Consider the following 8,898-nt stretch of genomic DNA (forward strand, 5'->3'; position numbering starts at 1 on the left):
ATTAAGATAAATTTGTATAATAATTGTAATTATAGACCTATAGGCCTACTGTGTAGGCAAATTATTTTATTTTTTTAAAAACGTAGAAACTTACACCACCACTAGCTGCTAAATGGGATTCAAAGCTTTGGGCTCCTACTTGACTATCTTACCATAGCCTGGAAAGAAGCAATTTGGGACATTAATCCAAGTAGTGTTCCAGCAACACCCTGCGTCCTGACAAGAAGATTTACTGCTGAAAATAGCATCGCTCGACGGGCAACCCTCGCGTTCAAAAGGATCTACGTTGGTGCAATCTGAAACACGATTGCCTGAAGAATTTAGTAAACTACATAAGACAAGAATTTAGCAAAAACACATCGATAAAGATTTAGCAGGCTAAAATTACAAGTAGATTACATCATACTAAGATCAGGTATTATTTTGCATATTTCGATACAGTAGGCCTACACTGTACATAGCCTACAGTATTACAGGTAAAAATTATCGATAACACAAAAACTATATATCAAAATAGTATTTGCTATTGTAAGATACCGTAGTTATTGATTAACATTGAGGAAAACTTTATTTTTGGACTGCGATAGCTTCTTTGAGATATTAATCCTGGCTGTTTTGCTTGTAGGCTAAAGGATTATTACATAGGCTGCTTATTAAATTTATTATCGTAGGCTACTTACTGTTGCTTTGTGCTGGCAGAAAATACGACAAAACGTAAACCGAGAGAAAAATTTGTTTCAATATCATTTCTGCTGCACCTCCTTAAACTTCCTTGTGTGCTAAACATGTGCTTCAATGATATGAAAACTGCAAGATCATTTCGTATTTCATCAAAGAATGTCCTTCCTTTTGAGTGAAGACTAAAATTATGATAAAAAATGTTTTCGGAATGTCACTAAATGTTGGCAGAAACGTTAAAGCGCTTTTTACACTTTTTCCGGAAAGGTCCTTACAGTTTCATTTATGCGAATGGATAGAAGGTAAAGGTTAAAACATAAAGGTAAAGCTTTTCAATTTAATAAAAGTACAAATATGCCTTCAGTGTCGAATACCAGATGCATTCTAAATCAACTTGTTGACACGAAACAGTCGACAAATTGTTATTTTTTGACTGAAAATCGATTAATAGGACTATGGTTTCAGCTGCTGAAATATACTTTGCTAAAATAACAATCTATAGGCTACTTCAAAAGTGTAAAGAAAAGTGGTGTAATTGGGACCACTGTGTCATTTGGACCAACACTTCTTTCCATACTATAGGAATAGTGTTTTTGAGTCATGGGTTGTAAACAAATTGAATCAAGAGTTGAAATAATCCAAATCACCAAAATCCCTGTCCATTTGATTGAGAAACGTATGCCTACTGGTAGATGTGCTCGAATTTGTGCTATCTTTCAAATTGATCAACTGTTAGTTTTGTGATGGTCTGACATATAAGCGCCTGTATGGAAGACAATCAATAAAGTCTTATGTGTATTGGTAGCCTACATTGCTTAGTGACTAAGGTTGAAGTGCAGCAAATATTGTTGAAGTGCACGGTGTAGGCCTAAAGTAACTTAGACAATCTTTGAGTAATAAACGTAGGGGAGACTCAGGTAAGTTGGCCCAGTAGGCAAGTTGGCCCACTCTAAATAATTTTTTAACTAAAATAGTTATTGTTACGTATCGTACGCATACTGAGAAAGTGCTGTTGAAACTATCTTATCACCAGGTTGGGAGGCTCTAGCAAGCAGTATAAACATGTGAGCACGATTTTTGTATGAAAAATTATGATTTTTGAAATTTTTGGATTTTAGAATTTTTTAGATGTCGAGTGATTTTTTTCTTACTATATAAGAAAGGTTATTATTTAGTGAGTGCAGCGCTAGAGTGGTTATTAAGGCTCACTTTGACTGTGAAACCGTTGTTAGAAGCTCGATAGTTTGACATAAATTTTAGTTTTTGCAATGTGGTTGCCATGCAGGGAAGTTGGCCCATTTCGTGGGTGGGTACGTTGGCCACCATGGCCAACTTGCCTTCATGAGGTATTACATAGAATGATAATAATTGACTAATTAATACGATGACTTATTTTTGCAAGATTGAAGTAGCCTATCATCAAGTATCCAAAGTAAGTAAATCGCGGCTTTACATCAGCATTAAGCGATCAATAACAATAATACACTTCCTAACATCGTTTTTATGCCACAAATTATTCCTAACCCATATGGTAATAATAGTAGGCTAAGTAGCCTAATCAAGAAAACCAATCGCGGAAATGTGTATCAACCACTTCTCAAGCGACGGTCTAAAACGTACCTCGTTTCGGAGATACATTAAAAAATGTTCCGATATTGGTACCCATGCAAAAATGGGGTTTGTAGCCTATTGCAAACAAGGTCCCACCTATCAGTATCGTTAAGGTGACCAGATCGTTAGGAATAAAGGCATGCCGTTCCAACTACATGATGTTTGATACAACCTTTGTTATTTTCGAAAGCTTATTTGGTGTAGGCTACTCATGTAAAAAAAGTTTACTGAGGTAAAATACAGCATTATAGCCTAATAGTAGATTTTATTATAAACCATACATGAATGCATACATAGAATAATTTATGTACGGTATGTATGCCTCTATAAAACCAAGAAATAATTAGAAAGAAAATCAAATTGGGGAGAAAGAGAACTTTTCCACTGTTTAATATACCGTAGATGGACATGTTTCCCACGTGGCCAACTTACCTTCCATGGTGGGCCAAATTACCCGCACATGAAGGCAAGATGGTCCATTTTATTTTTTTCGGAAAACTTGAAAAATTATATACCTAAGAATGTTGGTTTGATGCAAGAATATGTCCACTTTTAGAGTGATGAATTCTCTACTCTTCAATAGCATTCGCTTTAACATATGTTTTGTTATCAGCTCACAAATTCAAATTTTCATTTTGCTGGGCCAACTTACCCGAGTCTCCCCTATAATATTATCGTCAAATAAATAAATATTTAGGAAAAACAACTTTTACTTAATGGGTCCGCCATTTGCGTCGATGACAAGTCGGAGACGCTTCGAAAAGGACCTGCAAGAGTCATGAATAACTTTTTGAGGTACAGTATTTTGGTACATTCATTTTTAAGATTAGCCTTCAGGACTTCTAAACTTTGGTGGTGTTTAGTCGAAACCTTGCTTTCCAGGTAAGACCAGATGCCAAAGTCTGGAGCAGTGGCTCTTAATCTTTTTTGTATGTTTTACCCTTTTAACAAAGATGAATATCAGATTTACCCCCAATAAATAAAATGATGCTCATTTATTAAAAAATGAAAGTAACAAATTTCATCAGTTATATTCAATCCGACGGCTGCCCTTGCTTTTTGGCAACGAGTTGTTCAATGTCTGGTAAAGTAGGAGATCATGTAAGCCTACAACAAATATAGGAATCAGCATGAAGTTGGTTTCGTGGTTTAGATTTGATAGTAAGCAATGCAGAGAAGCCGCATTCGCATAGATAAGTTGAAGAAAACGTAACCAGAATATTTAGAGCTTGAATACCTATCATTGGATAGCAATGTTATATTTTAACCGAAAACTTTTCTTGGTTGCAAGAGTGAAACTCATCTTTTGCAAAAGAATCGTTTGTTAATTCTATAAATTTTTCTTGGATTGCTTCAGGAACATTTTTCACTTTAGGCTACATACAAAAGGATTTCTCGCTACTATCATCAAAATGCTGCCAGTATCAATCTCGGGAAAATATCGTTCTACCTCCTCCTGCAAGTTTTGAAGATAGCTGATGACTGAGCTGAGTGAGTGATGGCTTAGTGACTACCCGGGGTTCCACGTCACCATCTCTTGACCAAATACGACCATTCTGACGGTTACAATGATGCTGGACATCAAATTTCTTCTCATCGCTGAACAAGAGGTTTTGCCTTGTGCCTCCTCCTTCAATGCGTGAGAGCAGAATTCTGGCTCTGGAGACGTTTCTTAATGGTATTGGTTATTTAGTAACTGTTTCTTTATGTGTTTGAATGGGCTCATCTTCAAAACTGTAAACGTGGTTCTATAGGCCAAGTTCCCCTCCTTTTGGATGAAAATTTTTCCGGTTGCTTTTATCAATTTTGAAGTTCTGGCACTTTGAGGGCGACCTCGGCTAGGTTGATTTTTAACTTCTTTATTCATTTTGAGAGTTCTCCAAACCAACATCGTGTTAATTTTTATGTCCTTGCAAAGATCACTCCTTGACTTTCCCGATTTGAAGAGCTCTACAATAGGGTGGGTCAAAAAAAACTTTTTTTTCCAAAACATGGCGGTGTAGCGGACGCTGCTTTCAGCATATCCACCCATACACAGCCATCAGTGGGATGGCAACATTCCTGGGCAAAGTCGGCAAGGAATGATAGGACACGAGGTCGATTACGCTGCTGTATTGTTTACTAACTCAACTCAGAAGATCAATGCTTGCTCACAACGTAATTGTTTATAGTTTTAATCTTCGATCCAGCAACACAGAAAGTAAAGGAAAACACCGGAATATTAAAGCTCCACCACCAACAACTGGATACGAAATGTCGTCGCTGCTACATTAACAATAAACTGATCCAAACGTCATCCTGGCAGTGCCAAAAATAGAAAACGGTAGCAACAACGAAACTGATATATTGCTTTAGAATTACCAAGACTGATTTCTTGATACCGGTTTTAAGTTCTGACTTTTGATATTGCATTCAACTGATTTCCATATTGAAAGAACCGACTTTTCATATTGAACAAAAACTCAACAAACTATTGATTTTCACATAGCAAAAACTTAACACGCTCTGATTTTTACATGTTGTAGAACTCTACAAAAGACTAAATTTCACATAGCAAACGACTGATTTTACATATTGCAAAAACTGATTGATTTTCACATAGCAAACGACTGATTGATTTTCACATAGCAAACGACTGATTGATTTAAAATCATGAGCTTAACTTCTTTAAGAAGGTACTGGTGTGAGATTGCGAGTTTTACATATGATCACACAACGCAACACGACTGCAATTCTACATAACGATGAACCAAGGTAGGAATTCGGCATAGTGACGTTGATTACAGAAGTTGAATTCCCGATTACTGAATTGAATTCCCGAGACGTGCAGTTATGCGCTCAAGGAGGAGCTTTCTGGAAGATTCTAGTGACGTGTACGTGTGACGTCAGAGACGACAGAGCTCTCTGGCGCTACAGCGGCAACCCCTTTAGATTATGAGGTTGGTCCTAGAAACTCCCCCAAAAAAATTTGAGCAGGTTTGTTCAAGTATTCGCCAAGCAATGGCCCTTTGAAATTTTCAGTATGGGCCATATGGGAAAACGTATGGTAAAAAAAAATTTTTTTAGGGGGGGTTTTTAAGTAATTTTTTTATCTCTATGCCATTGCTAACATCTAAAATAATCATTTCTGACTGAAATCACCACATATCTATTATCAATCGATGTTTAAAAGATACAAGAAAAGTTTAATTTGATCAAAAATAGTAGCAATATTATGCCTATTTTTGTAAGGGCAATCTTAGTTGAAAGCCTTAACACTGCGTCAAGGTGTCGCCCATCATCCAGGTTTCTCTTATTTGCTGTTAGATCAGGCAAACGAAACTGAACTAAACTCCCAATACGTCAATAATTACATCTTGGTGGATGACAATGTGGCTTATTTGAACTCTGGATAATCCCGCCTTGCCCTTTCTACACAATGAAGAATTACATTTCTTTCTTCTGCATCATGGGTTAAAATCCCTGTGTACTCTTCCTTAATTTTCACTTCTCGCCCTGCCACATCGTTTACAACTTTGATAATCTTTATCACTTTTTCCAATCTTTTATAATTCTGAAACTCCGGCCATCTTTCTACTGCATGCTTCAAGAAACCAATGTCTCCCATACTGAATTGCAGCCTATGAAACAATAAAGAAGATCTTGCACCCACAAATTCATGCAATTTTGTGTCAGCAGAAACCGAAGAAAACACTGGCTTTTGTGGAGCCAAATGAACACCATGATTTTTTTGTTAGTTGTGATACAGCTTGTAAGCATTAAGCAAGTATTTCTTTATCTTCTGTGGAAAGCTGATGTGAGCATAAAGCGAATGTCAAAAGCTCTCCTGTCAAATACCACATGTGGCCCGTGAAGGCTTGTACGGCGACATTTGCAGTTCCTGAAAATTCAGTTACAAAGGTATACTCCCTCATTTTCTAATAAAAAGGTAAATCATTGACAGCCGCTTCAGAAGCAATGGGACACTGGAATCAATAAGGACCATAAAAAATAGCAACAAATTTTCCGAATTGTTGAAGACCTTGCAAAATGTGTGGCTCCAAGTCTAGTTGGTTTCGCAACAACAGCGCATCTTCAATGCGTAAATAGGTGTGGACATCCACACAACTAACAAAAAAATCATGGTGTTCATTTGGTGCAAGATCTTCTTTATTGTTTCATAGGCTGCAATTCAGTATGGGAGACATTGGTTTCTTGAAGTATGCAGTAGAAAGATGGCCGGAGTTTTAGAATTATAAAATATTGGAAAAAGTGATAAAGAGCATCAAAGTTGTAAACGATGTGGCAGACCGAGAAGTGAGAATTATGGAAGAGTACAAGGGGATTTTAACCCATGATGCAGAAGAAAGAAATGTAATTCTTCATTGTGTAGAAAGGGCAAGGCGGGATTATCCAGATTTCAAAAAAGCTACATTGTCATCCACCAAGATGTAATTATTGACGTATTGGGAGTTTAGTTCAGTTTCGTTTGCCTGATCTAACAGCAAATAAGAGAAACCTGGATGATGGGCGACACCTTGACGCAGTGTTAAGGCTTTCAACTAAGATTGCCCTTACAAAAATAGGCATAATATTGCTACTATTTTTGATCAAATTAAACTTTTCTTGTATCTTTTAAACATCGATCGATACCAGATATGTGGTGATTTCAATCAGAAATGAATTATTTTAGATGTTAGCAATGGCATAGAGATAAAAAAATTACTTAAAAACCCCCCCCAAAAAAAATTTTTTTTTTACTATACGTTTTCCAATAGGGGAGAGTGGGGTTAGTTGGAAGGCGGGGTTAGTTGAAAAGTGGTCATTTTTTTAACTCTCGATAACTTTTTTAAATATTTACTGCCAACATGTGAAGTAGTTTATAAAAACACACAATCCATGTTAGTTTCGATTTGTTGAGTCAAGGTATACCTGTTTGGCTGACAATTTTGTATTTTCTTACTTTCAAAGTAAAATTTTTGGCGTATTGAAAAACATCTTATGCGTCGATATCGTTAAAGATAGGCAGAAGTTTTTTGGTGTGTGTCAGCTGTAGGTGTTCTACAACACTAAGAAATAAACAAATTTTAGTCCAACGCACCATGCTTCAATATTTTAAGAAAATAGTTTGTCATATGCTAATGGGGCTAGTTGGAAAATAGTGGGTGGGGTTAGTTGGAAAACGTTTTGATAACGGTATGACTATGTAGTATGATACGAGTATATCATCGTGGTATGATAATAAGTAGTATAAGCTCCAATGTACTTGTTTTAAGCAGACATGCATTGTAAAATTTTAATTTGAATAACTTGGAAAGTGCTATATATGCGGCATCACAAGTTTTAACAATGCGTTTATTAAAAAATGTTTTTACGATGATTTGATGTAGAATTTATTGCATTTTGATTTTAAAGCAAGTTAACATATTTGCTTACAACCCCATGTAAATGTTTATTGGTTGAAAAAATAGTATCCAGTTCATTGGTGGGCATCAAACTGACGCTTTTCAACTAACCCCAGGCATGGGGTTAGTTGAAAAATCAATTGTATGTTTGTTTATTTTAAATTTTTATTAAAAGCTTAATTGACTCAATACTTATTTTTGGTTGTATGATAGAGGACACCATAGGTGATAATTTAAGCCGCTTCAAGTTGTCAGGTTATGCACCAATTGTTTTAAATTTTACTTTAAAAAAAAATCTTTCCGACTAGCCCCACTCTCCCCTATGGCCCATACTGAAAATTTCAAAGGGTCATTGCTTGGCGAATACTTGAACAAACCTGCTCAAATTTTTTTTGGGGAGTTTCTAGGACCAACCTCATAATCTGAAGGGGTTGCCGCCATGTTTTGGAAGAAAAAGTTTTTTTGACCCACCCTACTCTACAATAACTATTCTTTTATTCAAATTTTCATTCAATACCTATAAAAGTTAGGCCTAAAAATATAAAATCGAGAAATATTCAATTTATTAACATTGTAACGCTAAATTTTGATACAGCTGTTTGAAGTTGTAACGTTAATTATTGATGACCCTGTATACGGGCTACTGACCATGTCCACTTTGTTTGTAAAGCGCTGAAGAGCAACGCATTCTGCGATGAATACAGCGCTATATAAAAACAAGCATTATTATGCCAGTTTTCTTAAAAAAAAAAACACAATCTCCAACTCTTATTGATGTGAAAAGATGAGAATAAGATAAAGTCACATGACAAAAAGAAAGGGATTGTTTCTTCTTCCCTATAAGAGACAAACCCGACCATCGGCACTCTTGATAACGTACCATAGCCGATCTTCATAGCAAGTGTCTATTTACACAAATCTTGAAAATATCAGCTAAAGCTAGGCTATATGGGCTGAAAAAGCTATTACGGTACCTAAAAAAGTTTTTTTGTTTGTTTGTAACATTTTGTTTTTTATCCCTTTCTATCCTTAATTTTTCTGAAGGTGTTGCGATCGTGTCAAATTTCTTTCAAATCAGTAGCTTACTTCGGTCTCAAGCACGTTTTAACGTTCGCGTTTTGTCGCCTCTACCCTTTTCTCGACCTTTGCTATGTTGACGTGTATTGTTTTTGCTGTAATGGTCAGAATTAAAAACAACTGAACTGAACAAACAAGCACAGCGGCA

The sequence above is a fragment of the Aplidium turbinatum genome, chromosome 1, assembly GCF_918807975.1.
Source record: "Aplidium turbinatum chromosome 1, kaAplTurb1.1, whole genome shotgun sequence".
Taxonomy (NCBI): Eukaryota; Metazoa; Chordata; class Ascidiacea; order Aplousobranchia; family Polyclinidae; genus Aplidium; species Aplidium turbinatum.